Source organism: Halictus rubicundus, chromosome 10, assembly GCF_050948215.1.
Source record: "Halictus rubicundus isolate RS-2024b chromosome 10, iyHalRubi1_principal, whole genome shotgun sequence".
Taxonomy (NCBI): Eukaryota; Metazoa; Arthropoda; class Insecta; order Hymenoptera; family Halictidae; genus Halictus; species Halictus rubicundus.
In genome coordinates, this window is record NC_135158.1 from 12,870,088 (window position 1) to 12,890,740 (window position 20,653).

The 20,653-nt window shown below is 51.9% G+C and overlaps 1 long non-coding RNA gene across 1 annotated transcript; it reads right to left on the reverse strand.

The window, feature by feature from the left end:
* Positions 1-327: 327 nt before the first annotated feature.
* Positions 328-894, reverse strand: LOC143357902 (uncharacterized). The gene is made up of 2 exons (XR_013082897.1): positions 564-894; positions 328-466 (listed from the first exon to the last, which is right to left on the reverse strand). It is a non-coding gene; the product is annotated as an uncharacterized LOC143357902 (long non-coding RNA).
* Positions 895-20,653: the final 19,759 nt, after the last annotated feature.

Consider the following 20,653-nt stretch of genomic DNA (forward strand, 5'->3'; position numbering starts at 1 on the left):
TCGCGAGTGAAACGAATTCCGCGTCCCAACCAACCGGGGAATCCTCGGGCTCGTCGTCGGTGGCCTTAAAGCATTCATTGGCAACTACCAGATATCTCATGGGGAGAGTATGTACCGCAAACTGCCTGGATTGACCGCTGTCTTCCGTCCAGTACACGTACAATCGTGTGAACTAGGAATAATAACGGAGAATACACGATCATTTTAGAGGAACAATCCTTTTCATGAAGTTCGAGACTCGTGTAAGGCATGACAAAAGTTCCAGAGTTAGGACCACTTCGGGGACCATAAGCCAAGCCTTGTCCTGCACCGTGTAAGGGTTCAACGACCAATACAGTCATCAGTTTACAATAGGCGAACGTTCAGAGACTTCCCTTCGAAGACTATGCTTGATTATCGATTTCTTCCAGCAGGATCGACCTTGTATGATCTGGACATTTCCGCAATTTTCCATGGCCATCAAGTTCTAAAACCGTAAGAAATGTCTGATGATGTCTTGCCGAATAGTTCAATCATGTATAATCAATTTTGAAACATGACTTAGACGTTTCGACTTGACTTACCCGTACGAATGTCGTCGCTGAAGGGTTAACAAAGACCCAATCTTCGAGTAGCATCGTTTCGTTGTTTTCCTGAAGAGCAGCTTTTGGGAAGACGCGGTTTTTCCCGGCAGCGAACGGGTTGAACGCGATGCCCAATCCGTGCGCGGCAAAAATACACTCCTCCCGTCTCCTCCTCGGTCTCAGCGTTTCGCGGGGCGAGGAGCGGAGAACAGAGGAGAGAGTAGTGGAGAGGAGAGGAGAGGAGAGGCGAGCGCGAAGAGGAAAGAGGAGAGTACGCGGCTTTCGGCGGTTAGCGCGCGGCGTCTAAAAGCGAGCGAGAGAGGAGAGGCAGAGCGCGCGGTGTGTCGGAGAGAACGGTTGGAGGAACGGAGACAGGGAGCGGAGCGAGTGGAACGCGTCGGAAGAGAGAAGCTCGCGGCCGAGTGGAGCGAGCGAGCGAGCGAGCTGGCGAGCATTTTCGCTGGCCTTGACGCAGCGACGGAGGGCGATGCACCTCTCCTGGCGAACACACTGCGAAACCGGGAGCGCGTCGCGAACGGACGCACACACGCTCGCTCTTTACTTTCTCATGGACGACACACGCTCCGCCTCGACGGCTCTCTCGGAGGCGAGCGGGCGAGCGAGGAGCCGAGCGCGTCCCGGTCGTCGCCGCGGCTTTCTGGACGTCCCCTGTCAAATTCTTCGCATTTTTCCCCTAGAAAATGCGAAAACGATCCCGACCAGGCCGGTCTGGGAGAAGCTCTCGCGACGAAGCGTTTCGCCGAGAGAAACGAGGCGAGAGAGAGAAAGAGAGAGAGAGAGAGAGAGAGAGAGAGAGAGAGAGACCAGTCAGATTGTGGATAAGGAGTCGCAATTAAAAATGGATTTGAGTTTGAGATTAACGAGGGGACAGTCGGAGCAGGATGAGTGCAGGATCGAAAGCGATCATGATGTCGGGGGCCGGCACACGATTTCTCGTGGAAGCGCACGGACGCGGGCGCGCACCGCACACATGGACGCACACACGCTCGCACCGGGACGTGCAGGCGTGCAGGCGTGCAGGCGACGGTGCACCGGGAGGCCCGGTCCAACTCGCGAACGCTCGACACTGACCTCACCCAACGACTGCCGCCGGTGCACCCCGGCCCCTTCCCCCCCTTCCCGACAAACTCTTTCCTCGGCCTCCCTTGTCCTCCCTTCGTACACTGCCTGCCAAAAGACAGCCAAGAATTCGCCGCAGCCTATAGTCCGCTGCGTTCGTTCGTTCGTTCGTTCGTCCGTTCGTTCGCCTAACTCGCCTACTCGCTCGCTCGCGTGTACCCGCCGAGCGTAGCGTGCCGCAGGTGCGCCTCCCCTCGAAACGAACGACCGATGGACGACCGAGCGTCGTCTCCGGTTTCGATGCACTTTTTACATCGCGGTCCCAGCCGACATATTCTACCCCGAGCCCATGGCGGATCGAGGTGGATCGAATCGCACGATTTTTTGGTCCTCGACCAGTTCATTGGACACGTCCAGTCCCAGGAGGAGGGGAACGTGTTTAGGGGCGTGCCTAAGTCCCAAATTACCTCGGGTTGGGCACTGGTCTCGTTGTGGGAGACTCCGATCGAGCTCTATTCAGAATGGGAGCAAAGAAACCACGATATGTTACGACAGTATAGATCCCATGCAGAGGACAGGAAGAAACTGTCCCGCGGGGCATTGCCCTAGCTCCGTTGGCACCTTGGGAGCTACAAAGCCACGCCTACTTGGGACTGCATAGAAAGACACTGGAATTTTAAGGGACCCACTGTTCCGACTATGCTAAAATATACAGATTCCTATGGAAGTCATTGTCCTGGCTCTGTTGAAGTCAAGAGCTACGAAACCACGCCCACTCAGGCCCTCTGCAAACAGACAAGAAAATGTTGTATGTACGTACAGATTAGCAGAGCCAATTTTTTGGGCACTCTACGTAGTACATTACCAAAGATTTCCCTCCGGGGCAGTGCCCGGGCTCCTTCCAGAGCAGGAGCAACGAAACCACGCCTACTTGGGACTGCATAGAGAGACACAGAGAATAAGGATCTCCAGAGCTGGAATTTTAAGGGACCCGCTTGTTCCGACTATGCTAAAATATACAGATTCCTATGGAAGTCATTGTCCTGGCTCTGTTGAAGTCAAGAGCTACGAAACCACGCCCACTCAGGCCCTCTGCAAACAGACAAGAAAATGTTACATGTATGCACAGATCAGCAGAGCCAATTTTTAAAAGATGCGCAGTCTACGTAGCACATTGCCAAAGATTTCCCTCCGGGGCAGTGCCCGGGCTCCTTCCAGGGCAGGAGCGACGAAACCACGCCTACTTGGGACTGCATAGAGAGACACAGAGAATAAGGATCTCCAGAGCTGGAATTTTAAGGGACCCACTTGTTCCGACTATGCTAAAATATACAGATTCCTATGGAAGGCATTGTCCTGACTCTGTTGAAGTCAAGAGCTACGAAACCACGCCCACTCAGGCCCTCTGCAAACAGACAAGAAAATGTTACATGTATGCACAGATCAGCAGAGCCAATTTTTAAAAGATGCGCAGTCTACGTAGCACATTGCCAAAGATTTCCCTCCGGGGCAGTGCCCGGGCTCCTTCCAGAGCAGGAGCGACGAAACCACGCCTACTTGGGACTTGCATAGAGAGACACAGAGAATAAGGATCTCCAGAGCTGGAATTTTAAGGGACCCACTTGTTCCGACTATGCTAAAATATACAGATTCCTATGGAAGGCATTGTCCTGACTCAGTTGAAGTGACGAGCTACGAAACCACGCCCACTCAGGCCCTCTGCAAACAGACAAGAAAATGTTACATGTATGCACAGATCAGCAGAGCCAATTTTTAAAAGATGCGCAGTCTACGTAGCACATTGCCAAAGATTTCCCTCCGGGGCAGTGCCCGGGCTCCTTCCAGAGCAGGAGCGACGAAACCACGCCTACTTGGGACTGCATAGAGAGACACAGAGAATAAGGATCTCCAGAGCTGGAATTTTAAGGGACCTACTTGTTCCGACTATGCTAAAATATACAGATTCCTATGGAAGGCATTGTCCTGGCTCTGTTGAAGTCAAGAGCTACGAAACCACGCCCACTCAGGCCCTCTGCAAACAGACAAGAAAATGTTACATGTATGCACAGTTCAGCAGAGCCAATTTTTAAAAGATGCGCAGTCTACGTAGCACATTGCCAAAGATTTCCCTCCGGGGCAGTGCCCGGGCTCCTTCCAGAGCAGGAGCAACGAAACCACGCCTACTTTACTAGGAAAAACAGAGTCGCTTCATCTCCTGAACAGGAGCAGTACAAGCAGGGCTGATTGCCCTCTGATTTAGATGATTCGAATTTTACAAAAACAAAGTGACAGCCAACCTCTGGTTGAAATGACTTGTAGGACGGCTGGTCGGTGGGTTCTTTTCGCAGCATCGTCGCCAGACCAACTGCCGAACGAGCGTGGCGTTCCGTTCGACGGCGAAAGGAGTATCGAATGGAAGACAGAAACCGCAATTCTTTTCTTTCGCCTGCTTCCAGCTTCGTGGCCACGGTGCAATGCACCGTGAACGAGGCACATGGACTGCCGGGCATGACCGCGAACGAGCCGAGCTCGGCGAAATGACGGGAACGAACAGGAGAAGTCGAGGACGAGAGAACCGGAGAACCAGAGGAGAAAGAAGAAGAACGATCAAGCCGAAGAAGAAGAAGAAGAAGAAGAAGAAGAAGACGAGAAGGCAAAGAAAAAGGGAGGGGCGCAGCTGCAGCCTCGCGGACTGGATCCATGAGACTCGCTGCGAGTTTTCGGCCCGCGGGAATGCCGGCCAAGCCGACAGGACGGAGGATAGGTCGGGACTCGGGACTTGCTTTATGGAGTTTGCCAGCCTGCCCCCTCCCGCGCGCCTGCAGCTCGCCCTCTTTAGGGTGCGGTTATACTGAACGCGATTTTCGATCGCCTGCGACACGGACTGTGGTCGTCTCGCTCTCTTCTTCCAATGCAATTTTTGCGCCGAACCGTGTATACGCGTCCATGAACTGTCGAATGCAGACTATTCTTACACAAATATTCGCAGTCCAATTATCGCTCCTTCCTCGAGGATTGGGAACCAGGAGCTTAATAAATAAAAATAAAAAGTAGGATTCGATTTCACCGCGAACGAAGCGAATGCCTCCTCAGGTGCTTCGAACGTTACCGATCGGAAAAATTCGCGTGCTACTTGGTGTCGCGAGGCGAAAATTTTCGCGGTGGAGTCGGACGGAAGAGAGGGGGGAAGAGGGGACGGGAACCGACGGTTCGCGAGTCACTCGTTCGTGACTCGCGAAACGAAGTCGATGAATAGGAGCGTTGATAATTACCGAGCACGGCCGCTCGCGTCCGAACAAAAGCCGCTTTTGTTCGCCCCGGGACAGAATACTTTTGCAAAGCAAATACAGGCTACGTCGAGATACGCCGACTCTTCTCGTTCCTCCATCGATACGCGACCGATCGTCCGACGCGTCTACGATCGGTTCTCCCTCCCGCGACGTTCTTCCGAAACAAAAAGACGGGAAACTCTTCGATTTTCGGCGCGGCGGCGGCGACGGCGACGACGACGCTTCGATTCGACCTCGAATCACGGTCCGCGACAAAAGTTCTCTCTTTGTCCGAAGCGTTGCAGCGATGCAGCGGTGCAGCGGTGCAGCAGCACGCGGCGGAACAGAACGACATTCTCCGAACGGAGTCATGGTCGCTGCCGTTGCCAATTTGCTTGACCTTGCGCCGAGTTGGCGACCAGTTTTCAGCCGCGGACGGACCGCTGGCCAACGGCTGTGTCGATGAACCGACCAAAAAGTCCGCGCGCGCAACCTGAATGAAGCTCGAACGCAAGAACTTGCTCGAACGTCGCTCGATTTATCGGAACAAAAACTGGAGAAGATTAAATGCTATTCGCCGTTCGATCGGCAAATGAACGTACGCCGATTACTGTCCGGTGTGATCTTCGTTTTTAACGTCGTCGTTGCCCTTTTCTCCGTGCATCTTTCCGTCACGGCGCGCTAACAGAATTTCAGCAACGGCCTTCATGGTGACGCTATTGACTGCGAAACTAGAAACCTCGAAATTTCCAAAAAATCAAAGTAAGTTGTTTAATGAAATAAAAATTGGAGAAAAATTAAAGGTATGATATTGAGCAGTCCTCCAACTTTCTTGCACTTTACAGATCCTAATCTTTGATACAATGAATATATTAACGTAAAAATTAATTTTAAAACCTGGACGAACAATTCCGTCATCCACGTTTGGGTGTCATCTGACCGTGTTAAATTAAATGCAATCTATCCTTTTGTAAAATGAAAAGAAAGATATTGTCATAGAGAATGTGGGAATTCTCCGAATATCATGCGACGCGTTACCATGTCGATTAACGGCATGCGTCAAATTAATTTGATCAATCTATTTGCCTAATATAGACCTACAGGTAGCGTGTTAAAGAAATGCCTGTATGATATAGTGTGTAGGGGAAGACACGAGATTCGGGAACAGAGAGAGAGAAAGAGAGAAGGAAAGTCGAAGATCTAGGGGTAGAAGTGAAAGTGTCTGAAAGCGAGTGGAAAGGCGCAAGCCTGGCTATCAAATGTGGGTACGTCGACATGCTCGCCAGGTTTGCGTAGGTTCTTGAGAAATGTACCACCTCCTTACGAGGGTGTAAAACGGTCCATGTGGTTACTACGACACCTTGCGGTTCTGCACCTAGCGCCGATCACCTGTCCTAGGAATCTTACAGATAGAATAAAATCGAAAGTTCTGAAGAAAGAGTTGAGACTTTGAACAGAGGAAGTTAAGAAAAAAAAAAAAGAACAGAGATCCTCCTAGATCTTAGGTTCCAGCAAAGAAAATAGCAAGCCCTTGAGAGAGAGAGCATACTTTGGGCAGAGAAAGCTAAGAAAATGAAAAACAGAGATTGTCATTTCAAATCTTTTTGGAAGCCTGTTTGGAAGAGTCGCGTGTCTAGAAGAATCTCGATCGAAGGATTGTTTTTCCTAGGATTTTCCCGCGAGTCTGAGCATGAACGGCGATCTGAGAATATCGGATCGGATCGGATCGATTCGAGCGCTTCTCGAACGACTTCCCCGTGCGCGTAGGTGCCGGTTCGCGGAATGCCGGCCGTAACTGGCGCAGTAGGTAGGTAGCGATAAATAAATAATACCGATCGAACTGGTGGCTGGACGAGCGATAGCCTCCCGGTGCACATAGTAGATAGGTGTACCCGAGCTGGCCGGTGAACGGTTGCTCGGTGGTTCGCTCGCTTGCTCGCGTGCGCCTGCGTTCGTTTTCGAGACAACCGGCCGAGTAACAACATTGTTGCGACTCGCGTTGCCGCGCGAATTCGACTGTGACAGATGCGCTTTAATCGCGGCAATTACGCTGCGCCGCGCCGAGCCGAGCCGAGCCGAGCTTCTCCGCCATCCGCCGCTGATCGTTACAGATATATATTACCCTAACCCGGCGCCGAACGAATCGCGCGCGCGAGCGAGCGAGCTCGGAGCCTCGGCGCGAGTCCGATTTCTCGGATTTCAACACGCTCTCCAGAAATGAATTACGAACCAGAGTAGGATGATTTTATCTGGCCAACAGCCGTGCCAGAACAAGCTTCCAAGGAGCCCGAGAAGAAGAGATGCGACCGCGAGAAGAAGAGAGGAGGGTTTGGTCGCTTCGACGCGCTTCTTCGGCTACAGTTACCGATCAAAATGGGAGACCAGTGTTTTTTTTTTTTTTATCTTTTGCCTAGACATTCTGCATCGCATTCGATCGAAACCCGTCACCGTTGTGACAGTCACGATTCGCAAGGCGGATTCGCGAAACTGTACTCGCAATGTACGAGCACAGCGTTCGTCTTGTGTCGAGGCGAGCGCGTGTCGAAACAATAGATAACCCGGGGCAGCGTCGAAATTCGGAGAAATTCGATCGATGCGTCGATCGATAAGCGATCGTTGCTCGCCGGGCGATTAACGATGCAGCGCGTGTGCACCGAGAGGCGACGACGACGACGACGACGACGCGACGCGGCGTTGTTTCGCGTCGGAGCCCTCCCGTCGAAGGCGTTTGTTTATCTGTCGCGCGTTAATAGAAATAAATCGATTCGGCTGTGACACGTGAAACGCGAGAACGATGGCAACGACGCGCGGGCGGGAAACGCGACAGAAAATCGCGCCTGGCCGTCTAGTCTGTCGCGAGGACGCGTTAGTTTAGCGCGTCCCCGGCTAAAAAAGAAGAAAAAAGAAAAAACAAGATGAAAAGAACTGTTCGCGGACGTCGAGTAATCGGTTTAATTTTTTGACGTGGGACGCGCGCGGTGCTCGACGATCAAATTGATATTGGCATTGACCCTGTCGAGATCCGCTTACGAATTCGCGCGAGAACGCCGACGCCGATATCGCTACGGTCTGGTTCGCGTCCCGTTGCGTCGCCGCGTAGACCGTAAACCGCGTTAGCGCAACCTGGCGTAATCATATTTATCGCATCGTTTCGATTAATTATTTTCACCTGGCGCCCTAATTCGCCGGCTCGCTTCCGAACGAACGGCGCAGCGAGCGAGCGAGCGAGCAAGCGAGCTGCCGGTCATCACCGGGCGAGTAGCTGCGAGTAATTTAAACACCTATTACCTCGTATTCCCAGCCGGCCGATCCATTACCCCCGCGAAACACGGTTTATTAAATATCAGGTAACCGAAAAACCGACCGCCGCCGATCCGTGGATTGAATGTCTCGGTGGATTCGAACGCCGGTGGTGGGTTTTTCCCGATTTTACCGGGCGTCGTGGCAACCCGAACGATTATGGGAGTCTCTGTTACAGCCCTGCTAAATCGGGGGCTAATTTTTGATCCCTTCCCGGAACGGAGCAGCCGGCAACAGGAAAAATCGCGTTCGAAGAAACAAAAGGGGCTGGCCCGCTCGGCAAGAATGCGAGAGCCAAAGAACGGGGAACGAAACGGAACGGAACGGGACGGAATGGAACAGAAATCAGGCCGGCAGCTATTGTTACTTAGTTAATTTCAAGCTGCTCCCCGAAGAGGTAAAACTGCGCTCGCTTAATGCCTGTGAAGCCCGTGTAGCCTGTGTAGCCCGAGTGCGCGCATTGTTTGAACCGATGCCCACCGGGGTCCGCTTATAAATCCACGATGCACTCGCTTAATCCGCGCGCGTGCACGCGTGTGCGTGCCTGCCTCTGCCTCTGCTTCTGCCTCTGCCTCTGCCTCTGCCCGCGTCGCGTCCGCGTTCGTGTCTGCAAACGCTCTGCCCGCTCGGCCCGGCCCGGCTCCGCTCCGCTCCGCTCCACGGGGCCGCTTCCCAAACAATACCAGGCGGATTTATCGACGGCGCAGGGACAATGAGGTCGGTCGGCGTACGATAGTCGCAACCTACGCGAATTCCCACGAAAACGTAACTTGTGACACAGTTCCGGATGATCCCCTACTCCCATAGTATCCTTTCGAGACGCAACGGAGGGTCAGACACGAATCACCGGATCCCAGATCGCAGAGACATTCCCTGCACCATAAGACTTCACCTATTTCATTTTTCAGCCGATAATTACTACACTACGGATTTTTCATGCAAAATTAAATTTCTAGGGGAAGGAGCTGCTTTCAAATCTTTCTCTTTCTTCAATAATTTTAATAGGTCAGAACTATTTTGTTTTTAATCTCTGTACTGTTTCTAATTACAGCTACTCAGTTTTACCATAAACGCATAAAACCCTGGAGAGATCACTGGAGGATCCACATCGATAGCAAGCTTCTCTCCGAAATGAGGATGTTCAACCGAGACTCTATGAGTCCATTGACCCCTAACATAATCTCTACCAGTTATACCTCCGTTCGGGCACACCCCATTAGAATTGCTCCCCAATTTCTTGATGATCAACAAGATTATTCCCACTTTCTAGATCCCACTGGCAAGGATGTAATTGCGATCGGAGCTGGCTCCAAAGGGCAACGCAGCTGGTTGTGGGCAAGCTTTCGTCGAAAACTGCAGGCCTGCTGGAGGCAGCGGGAACAAGGTAGCCACGACAGCAACGAACTGCTCTCTCCAGTCGATCGATCCTCGCTGGATAATTTCCAGTGTGACGATCAAGGAGAGCCGGCCGCGTGTATCGTGCGACGCTGTTGTTTGAACGGCAACGCGTGAAGCGAGTTGAAGCGTCGCTTCGACGTAACGCGTAATTAAGGACGGTTATTGCCGCGTTACCTCTTTACTTACCGATACGCATCTTCCGCGAGCATTTTTCCCGGTTTCCCGGTTAATCGCGGCTCGAAACGCCGCATCGCCGCGCCGGACGGAACGCGTTCGCGTCAACAACGGTGCTTCAAGCGGAACCGCTTGCGGAAACCTGCTAGGCGCCTACCTAGCCCGGCAAAGAACTCTCTGACCCCCACCCCGGTTATACGTCCGCTTCTCCGAACTGTCCTGCGAACCTTATCCGGGGAGCTGCTCCTCTCCGCGGATCCGTCTCTTCCACGAGAAATCGAGATGACTGCGTTAACGCTTGGGAACTCTTGCTTGATCTACTGTTTTTCTCTGTTCTGAAACAGGTTTTGCCCTGTTAGCCCCAGCACTATAAGCTCACTTAAATAACTGTTATTCTCATTCGGTGCAAGCGTACAGTCGATGCATATAAAAATGGTACAGCTTCACCTACCGTCATCGGTCAAATGATCGGTCTCAGATTTCTTATTATACAATCATTCAAGTTATATTTCTGCACTCAAGCGCGTGCTATAATGAAACTCGCACGAAATCTGAACAAGTCGAATCTTTCAATGTTTACGTTGGCAGATTTAGTGATAAAATAGGGAAGACGCAGTCAACAAATTTTTGAGAAGAAACAGTCGGGAAACCTAGATAAATTGATCAAAATGTGTTTCGTTTTTAAGAATAAGGCAAATACGCCAGAGAACGAATGAGCTGTCCAAGAACTAAAAATTAGAGTGGAAGAATACACGGAGCAGCCATCACAAATGTGCTACGTAATCAAAGAAAGTGAATATTGCTGTTAAACCGGCTATTAAATCAACGCCCGGATAATTTCTTCAACAATTACAAGGATCAAGTCTAGAATGGAGAGCCTGTTAAATAAATGAATTCAATAACACGGTGTTGACCGTGGTAGTACAACGTGGTAGGAGGAGTGCCCGGTCTGATCGTGACCGGCAGCAACCACTGCGCGTTTTCGGATCGATCCGGTCCGGTTCGTTTCGTTTCTCGTTCGTCGTCGGATTTCGTTGGACGCGGGAGCGAGAGATTGCGTCAGATGGACCGGAGATTTCGTACGGAGATTCGAGAGGACCGAGTCGAAGTCGAAGGTGCAAAGAGAAAAGAGGTGAACGGGGGAACTTGAAGAGCGAAGGAGGAGGTTGAAGTCGACGAAATATACGCCTCGAAGGTCCCTGATTCATGGCAGAGTTCGAGGTCGAGGCTCGTCCAGCTACCCACCTACTACCACCTTTTGCCATCTACCGAATCTCCTCGGCTTTAGGCCCGCCTCCGACCTTCGCCGCCGAGGTTGCCGTCGTTTTATTTCAACATTTCGCTTCGGCAAACATTCGGGACGGGGGTCCGACCTGCCTCGAGGTTACGGGCACCTCGGGTGGGGGCTAAATGGAGTTAACGCCGGCAGGAAACGAAAATATCCTCGGCCTCGATCTCGTCGCTCGACTTTTTTTGCGAGCCGACGGGAACGTTCTGTAACTATGTTCCCTCGGAGATGTCCTCCAGCTGGCTAAAATCCATCTCCGAAGCTCGCAATGATCTGAACCGCAACCCGGAGACGCGGAAGACAGTTCCGTACGTTAAATTTTTCATCCATCGCTCACGATCGCCTTAAAATTACCTTCAGGATTTCTTGATCAAATTCGGAAATATCCGACGGAGTTCTGCAACAGCATGCTCGATTCGTATCGGTAAACGTATCGAAGACACGTCGAGCAACACCGTAACGTTCGCGTAACAGAAGTGGAATCGTCGGATTAGTCGGACGCTAATCTCGAATGCGGATCCTCGGGCCTAAGACTGGAGCAGATTTGAAGGAAACCTAGACGCGACGCTTCGACAGTTTGTTTCGCGATTAGCATAGGTGTACGAGTTTCCGAGCGGGCAGAGCCGAGATCCCCTTAAAATCGTCCTGGGAACAAGTTTGCTCGTCGAAGCGGTCGTAACGCTCGCGACAGACCGAGAAAATAGTCGTAGAATCGTGTAGGGCTTACCGCAGCGCGATTCGTCGTTGGATTACCGGAATCGTTAGCGGAAGCGCCGCCATTGCGCAGCCGGCTTCGCACCTTTCGAGAAAACGGCAACTTTTTCGAACGACTCGTACAGGGCTCGCACCTGCCGTCTGTTGATCGTCCTCGAAACTCGGCCACCGTGGCTAACCGACGCGATTAACTCTGCTCTCCTCAATTATCTCTTCTGCTTCGAATTACGGTAACGAAAGTTTCGACTTTGTTCGGCCCCTGTGCGCGTGTAGCACGATGGAAATACTATTTTCGGTGACACGGAGACAAGGAGAACGCCAGGGTGTTAATCCGCGCGGGCCGACGATACGTTTAACGAACGAGTGACGGCGCGGCGAGGCGAGGCGAGGCAAGCGGAATCGAAACGATTTTTTTTCATGATTTCGACGCGTGGCGTGTAGTGCGTTCGACGTCACGGACGATAGAGAATTTTGTCGTCTAACAGGGCGGTGCGTCATCGGTTCAAGTCGAATCGCCGAGCGGTCATTGCACCGTCGGTAGCTCTGTCAATGAAGCGGGCCGAGTGCTCGCTCTAATTTCGATCAATTAATAAAAGACTGAGGCTGCCCCGCCAGGAAGGGCCGGGCTCCGTCTCCGTTCGCCAGGAATTAAGCATATTTGCGGCAGAAGGGAGGGACGAGGCGGACGATGCGGCGAGGGAGGAGAGAGGGAGAGAGAGAGAAAGAGAGAGGAAGCGAGAGACGAGCCGCGCGAATTCAAAGATCCCGACACAAATCATAACATCCGCGTTTCTCAACTTTCCGGACCGGACGTCGATCGTTTGCGCAAACACCATCGATTTATCGAGGACATGTTCATTTATTGCCCGTCTATTTCTCCCAAGGTGTTGCCAAATCGATGGGATCGGTACATTTTTCTGGAATATTTCTACCGTCGTAACTATCTTGCAAACGGCTGTGGCAGATACGCGAGGGACCAGACATATTTTTATCTTCGCTTCGTGCAATTAATTAACTCTAAAATCGAGACATTTCTTTTGACCTGGAACATATCCATTTCGCACAACAGAAACTCTTATACCACACGCAAATGTTTAGCAATTTATTAAAGACAGACGAATTTCATGATGTACAAATTGTGTCGAATAACGGCATGGCAGTGTTTTTAGTGGTCTCCATTCGAGTGCGAAGGGATACAATTTAAACCAAACCAAGTCCAATCTTTTTAACACGATCAAAGACGAAGATGATTGATGAGAAGATGATTGCGCCATCCGTGGTACATGTCGGTATGAACTTATTAAACTCACAATTCGACGATCTAACAGCAGCGCCGGCCTAACGATCTCAGATTATTCGTTTCGAAACTGTTGAAATTATAAAGACAATCTTTGCATTCTTATAATGCAACACATGCCAGTCACTTTTAATGCTGGTTCAGTTTCCTGTTAAAATAGCGATCTAACTACTCTCGAAACTGTTGTTTAAAAGAAGTTGTAGACATAGCTGAGTCATTGGAACTACCAGTAATCGGTTTCCGGTGGCCTTAAGCGTCAAGTTGGAGGGTTCGCAGACCGAATCTAGGGATCGATGGATCGCAGGAGGAATTCGGGGCTTCGTGCGATTCGCGAGCGGAAGAAGAAAAGGGGGCGAAGGGGAGAGAGGAATCGGCGCGCGAGAACGTGGAAAAGAAAGGGAGGAAGTCGCGGGCGATTCGTATGAAACGCCGATAACTCCCGTTATCGATCGCCGCGCCGGATGCAGGTTTATAAGCCTTTCAGATTACGCGGTCCCCTCGACGGTGCATCGAATGCACCGGCCTTCCCCCCTCGTGCCTCTGCCCCTCTCTCCCCCTCCTCTCTCTCTCTCTCCGCGCCGTTACGTTCCCTGCCACGAGACCCTTCCGCGCGATTTATCAACCTCGCCCTGCTCGCTGCCCCCCTGAAGCCCCCAGCAGCCCCCTTGCACTCCCGCCGTGCCCCTCGACACGAGCCGCACCGATGCAGTTTTGCAATTTCAACCTCATTTTTGCGCATCGCTATCGCGCCGGGCAAACACGATAAGCGAGCGACTTTATCAGGTACCGGCGCTTATCGGCGCGCTTTATTTTTTCAGGCCACTCAGCCATTTTCGCAAGAATCCGCGCGAGCAACAGCTCCTCCGGCGAGCGGAGAAAAATGAAAGCTCTGTCGCAACTCTTTTAGCCCGAGTCTCTCTTTGTCCCTGCGTTCTCTCATTGTCCTCGGCGACGATTTTTCTCGATCGATTAGGCGATCCAGAGTCCCGGGGTTGCGAAACAAGGTTGCGATTCGGGGAAGTCGATCGACGGGATCCGGAGAGCCCGAGCTGATTACCAAGCGGAAATCGACTCCGCTCGCGTCCGGGATTTCTCGTCTTCCCTCTCGTGGTCGGAAGAATTTTCTCGACTCGCGTGGATCCACGATCTCGCCCCGCCTTCTTCCTCGATCCACGAGGACCTCCTCGCGCAATTCTATCCGCTCGGAAGCGGCGCGAGAGGACGCACGGCCGAGCGTTCGCGAGAGCGAAAGTGAAGTTCGCGACTCGGCGGAACTTCCTGACGAAGTTAGCCGCGAAATTTCGCGTCCGTTGAGTTGCGAGCGGTAATTAGCCGGCGACGACGACACTTGTCACCTCGCGAGGATTCGTTTCGGAAACCGGCGCGGCACGGCGGCTCGCGAGCGGATCGGTAGCGGCGCGCTCGTTCCGTGCAGTGACGTTAATTCATTCATAAATAACTGCGAGCGCCGGCAGCCGGGAACGCGATTCTCCGCGGCTTGCACCGAGCTTGCAGCCGCCGCGTCGAGTCGCGTCGCGGCGCAGCTGCAGGCGAGCCACGCTTCAGAATCCTGCGATCTCACGGGGAACGTCGGTCAAACGTCGATCGCCGATTTCGACAAAAGTTTGCACACTTTTTTCCGTGCGCGTCGTCTTCGTTTTAATCGCTAATTCTGCAGAAAGGTCGCTGAGCTTTTCGTCGTGTCGTTTGGTTTTCGTTCGTAGAACAGTTCAACGCTTCGACGATGCTTCCTTCTTGCAGCCAGCAAGTCACTTGTGTTCTGTTGCCAACGACGAACGAAATGGTCTGCTGTCGCCGGTTTGGGCACTCTCGCAAAGACACGTAATCGAGCGAGAGGCTTCTCGGAGATGAGTCGCGAAGGTCCGCGCCCTCTGCTACACAGGGTGCTGGAAACCGGGAAGAGAGAGGAGTAGAAGACAATCTTAAGACTGGTCCTGACGCTAATTTCAGTGCAAAAGTTAGAATACAAGAAGAACTTTCGCACTGGCCTAAGGGAACGATAAAAGTTGACTTCGCAACGAAAGGATTGCCTTCAACTCCCACGTTGATCAGCTATCTTTTCCAGCTTAGTCATCAAAGCACTATAAACCCATGAAGCACCGGTACCATCGTTTTAAAACTGCCTGTACAATTGGACTAACGTCGTAATAACTTACCCAAGTGATTTCTTAATGAAATAAGAATGAACGTACAAAATGTGAGAATCGCACGGACCGAGGATCCAGGAGAGCTTCCCTCGCGATCGATCGTAGAGGAGAGCGTTTAGGCCGCGTCTTCCTTCCTCTCGCGGACTCGTTGCGTCCCTGCGACTAGCGACGGTGCTCTCATGAAAACTTGGGCTTTACGTAACAAGATGGACGCGCTGGTTTCCGTGTGCCTTTCACGCGGCAAGGCCACCGAAGCACGCCGAGTCGCCGTGGGATCGTAAGGGCGCGTTTACACGCGTTCGATTCCGCGTGTACGTGCCCCTACGTGGCCGTGCCGTGCCGTTACGTATGCCTGCTCTCGTCTCTGTGTGCCGGGCTCTCCGTGAGCTGGATATACACACGATGCAAAATGCTACACGTAGGTAGCCAACCGCGCGCGCCAGTGTCTCCCAACCCATCGATCGGGGATCGATCGAAAATCCGCTTTCCTTTCGTCCTAAATCCCGTCCAGAAGACCCTCTCGATCCCTCTGGGTTCCTCTTCAACGTTCCTCTTCCATCGTTTCGCAGAAAATGGCGAAGCATGCAGAGAGGACTCCAACTCGCTGTCCAGGTTCTCCTTGATCTTTGCACTTCTTCGACTCACAACGGAAAATCGTGCAATTTTCTATGGAGAACGATCCTGAGATAATCGAGGACAAGGCGTGATACAAATGGAGCAGCGCAATCTGCTGATTGTCTATGCAGAATAAAAATTCTTTGTATTAATCGCAAGGATACACAGTTAGTTCTTTCTTGGATCAGTTTAACATGTTCAAAATAGAATGTTTTATTTTTATTTTTATCCTGTTTTAAATTGCACCAGGTATCTTTACTGTAAATGTATCAGTCCAGTTATGACAGACACGAGTACTACTCTGTGACGTGATAGTAATGAGAGAGATAGAGAGAGAGAGAGAGGGGGGGAGAATGAGAATTATGGCTGTTCTTTCGCCCACGGTTTGGCTCCGATTCCGATTTCAGCGTCGCTCGTAGCGAGCCGAGTCGTGGCGAAAATCGCGGGAAAAGGACATTGGGAAACGCTGTCGGCGCGATTGCGTCGATCCCCGCCGACTTTGCGAGCCGAGACCATGAACCGATCGTGGGAGTCTGCGGCGAAGGATTAGACGCACGCCGAACCGAAGAAATAGCTGCCGCGTTCCCTCCGCCTCGCGGTTGGTTTCTCTTTTTCATCTTGGACTGGCGAACGCGCGCGCCAAGCGTGGCCAACGAGCTCTAGATCGCCTCCGGGTTGCGAACGACTCTAGAAAACGAAGAAGAGATCCATCTTGGCCCGCGAGTCGGCACAGTTGCTCCCGATTTCGATAGGACGAGACCTCGAGAAACGCGCACAACCACGAGGATGCTTTGAACCCGTGGAACCTTCCGGTCGGAGGATTACAAAGTTAATTCCGCTCGGCGTTGTTTTCTTCGACTCGCGATACGAAGCTCGACTCGAATAAACTCCGCGATAACCATCGGGTCAGGAATCCGCAACTATTCCCTTAAAGGCAATTATCGTTCCCCCCCGTAACGTATCTGCGGCCGGGTAATCTGTTATTCTAATGGAGACGTTGCGCGGAGCAGCCGCGATTTCAATAAAAAGCCGTTATAATTTCAGCACGGCACGGCGCGGATTGGCGCGATAAAGCGCGTGTCCGTGGGGCCGAGGCGATTTCCTGCGGCGTTCTCGGCCCACCTTGAAAGATCTCTCTCCGTCGACGTCGTCGTCGTCGTCGTCATCGTCGTCGAGGAACGATCCTTTGACTTTTGGCTCGGCCAAGCTCTGTCATTCCTGCGCGAGCCGAGCGAATGAACGCGCGCGCCTCTTACTTTCGTGCCGATCGCACCGCGCGCGCGCGCGCGCGCGCCCCGTCTTTCCATTCACGTTTCCATTCACCGGCTGTCAGAAGTTACGAGCGGCCGACTCTTTCAGTGTCGATTACATTATCCGCGTTTAAAACCGCCGATTACGAATCGGCCGCCGCTCCTACTCGCGCTCCGCCGTGCCGTGCCGCGCCGCGCCGCGCCGCGCCGCGCTCCGAATCGAGTCCGAACGATTTGCATTCCCGCTAAAGATGCCGTTTCCTCTACGAGCGGTCGCACGCGACAAACCTTCGTTCTCTTTGCTCCTCTTCTTCTTTCGACAAAATAAACACGCGCTCGTCCGTCTCGGCCTTTTCTTCTCCGGTAAACAACGAATTGTTCGTAAACATTATCCTCGAGGATCGCACGCTTACAGCGGCAACTCGCGTGCGATTCAAAGAAGGATTCTCGAAATCGCAACGTTCAGCCGGATCCGGTTAACCATTTGCACTCCTGTGTCGAGACTGAGGCGACATTTTTTGTTTACAAAATTCCGGAGTGCAAAGGAGTTAAGGGAACGGTTTTCCTCGTTCGATGGTCCCGCGAAAATATTGTTCGCGGATTATCCAGAAACCCTTTCGCTCGGCGCTCGCAGGCCTGACACCGCGACGAGCCGTGCCAGTTCGAGATTTAGCCTTCGACGCGGATTTTTACGGTCGATCGAGAGGAATGCCGGCTCGCCGCTCGAAAGGGTCGACCGAGAACGAACGCGGTGGCCCACGCGCACAGCCCAAGCCCACATTTCAGCTTGTCCAACTTCCCCGCGGGAAGAAAACCACGGGCTAGATTCCACGAGAGGCGGTTTCGGCAGCCAAGGTTTTCCTCAGATTCTCGAGCTCCATTTTCGGTATCGACGACGCCGCGACGCGACGCGACGCGACGCGAAGGTGCCTCGGCGTGCGTGCCATCTGTCGCCGCATATGCTGCCCGCTCGACACCGAGACGAGGATTCGCCGACTTTTATCTCGTCTCGAGTGTCCGTTCTCCGATCCAGCCTTGCCTAACCATGCTTGTGTCGTGAAAACTGATTATTACTCGCCTGTCCGCTCGTAAAACGAGCTGCCCGCTTTCGTAGACCTCGAGCAACAAATCTGAACCGTCTGAAAAATCCACTCTTGTCCACGATTCTGTCTGCAGAAAGTAGCTAATTCGTGGCATCCTCGAGGATCCGTTGTCAGGTAAACGAATGCACGTATAGAGCCGTCTAGAGTGCAACAGCGTCGAAGTTCTCGGACAGCAAAAGATGATCGTGCTTCACTGAATCGTCTCGTTGGACTGGACTATACGTGTAGATCGTTTTCTCTTCTTGGTCCCCCGGCGGTGGAAGGCAAACGATGGTCTGAAACAGGCCACAGAGTTTCTTAGTCAATGTCAAATTTCTTAACCTGTTCACTGCTTTGATTCGTTTCGAGATCCTGCACTTGTGTGCTTAATTATCTTTAGCACGTTAAGCGCCAAACATCAACCCCAGAGATTCTTACCAAATCAGAGTAGTTTAATCAATGAAACCAAAACTAGAAATTTAAAATGTATTACAGGGGACGTTGTCTTAACCCTGTTGAATTCGAAAGATTCCAATAAAATTCTGTTTATCCGGATATCACGTAACAAAAATGAATCTCTAAACACAGTCAAAAATCACTGTCAGTCGTATGTGACCGACGTGGCAGTTAACGTGTTAAGCTGCTCATTATTCTTGTCCCTCTTTCATACTACACCCCGCACTCTCTTAAATTTTATTCGACAACGATTGCCAATTTTCTTCCAACACGATGGGTGTACTTTTTCTTGTAGATCTTGCTCGAAAACGCAACGATTTAACGTTTTCTACGAACAAGAGAGATTCATAGGAGAACAGTGGTTCTACGCAGCATCGTTGCAGCTTAGGCCAATGCAGATCGTTACTGTTACGCGATTATGCACTAGCGTTAGCGCAGCGTATCCTGCGTAATTCGGCTGAGTCTGATGGGCTCCGGTGCCAGAATAACGAGAGTTCGCGATCGAGTCGAGCTTGCGGCGGATCTATGGTTGATCTATCTTCGCTGGGAGATGGAATCGGTCTCGGCGGAGGAAACGATCGGAGCCCGAGCTGTTTGCCGTCGCCGACGAAGATGTTATCGGCGAAGATTCGAGGTAACGGACGACTGGTTGTATTTTTAGCCGGGCATTTCGATCGCGCGGTGATTTTTTCTTGGACACGGCGCAGATAGTGGCGTAATCGAGTCGCACGCGACGAGTCGGGTCACCGGCCTGCAGCAGGAGCGGTGTGTTCCCGATATTTACCGGGCACCGACACACACACACACACACACAGAGAAAGAGAGAGAGAGAGTTTTCGTCTCGCTCGCCCCGTTGGCTCCGGTCGGTCTCTCGCAAAAAAGGTGGGTCCCCGAGTGAATTATCGTCGTCGCGAATATGTGTGTCGGTCACCGTTCGTTCTCTGTTCGTTCGGTTCGTATAGTCTGCGGTTCCAGCCGCGACGGTGACGGTGACGGTGACGACGACGGCGACGTCGCATTCCAACACGTGTCCCAAACATGTCGTTGGTTGCGGCAACGGCTCTGCATTGCATCGTTCGATGCACCCGGTGCACCCCGCGCCGTATCGGTTATCGGCGCATCTCGCGCCGAGATCTTCGGCCCGACTACTTCAAACAGAACGACGTTACGCGCTCTCTGCCAGATAACCGGGACGGATTGATCTTTGGAGATACGAACGATCGACAAGCTCGATCAATTTGTAAGCCGGCCGGCCGGCGCGGCGCGGCGCGGAGCGGACCGGCGATCCGGCGTTATTTGTGCAACGGTGCAGTCGCGTTGCACTCGGAGACCTGGGTAAAGAATCGCTCCGATTGCACACTGGCCAATGTCCCTATCGTTATCCAAAGTTTGATACCCTCGGACCATAATCCATCCGTCAATCTTATTCTTTTATTCCGTTTCAACCGTTCAGCGACTTCTCAATCGACTCCGGTTTTTCGCGTTTATGGCAAAAATGGGTTAGCGCGCGACTTGAAGTGGGGAGAAGATTAAGAGGAAAACTTTACAACTTGTCAAACGCATCAAAGAGAGCAATAGGTTACTATGTCTATGACAAAAATGGGTTAGGGTGCGACTTGAAATGGGGAGAAGATTAAGAGGAAAACTTTACAACTGGACAAACGCATCAAAGAGAGCAATAGGTTACTATGTCTATGATAAAAATGGGTTAGGGTGCGACTTGAAATGGGGAGAAGATTAAGAGGAAAACTTTGCAACTTGACAAATGCATCTGAGAGAGCAATAGGTTCCTGTTTATGACAAAAACGGGTTAGGGTGCGACTTGAAATGGGGAGAAGATTAAGAGGAAAACTTTACAACTTGACAAACGCATCAAAGAGAGCAATAGGTTACTATGTCTATGACAAAAATGGGTTAGGGTGCGACTTGAAATGGGGAGAAGATTAAGAGGAAAACTTTGCAACTTGACAAATGCATCTGAGAGAGCAATAGGTTACTA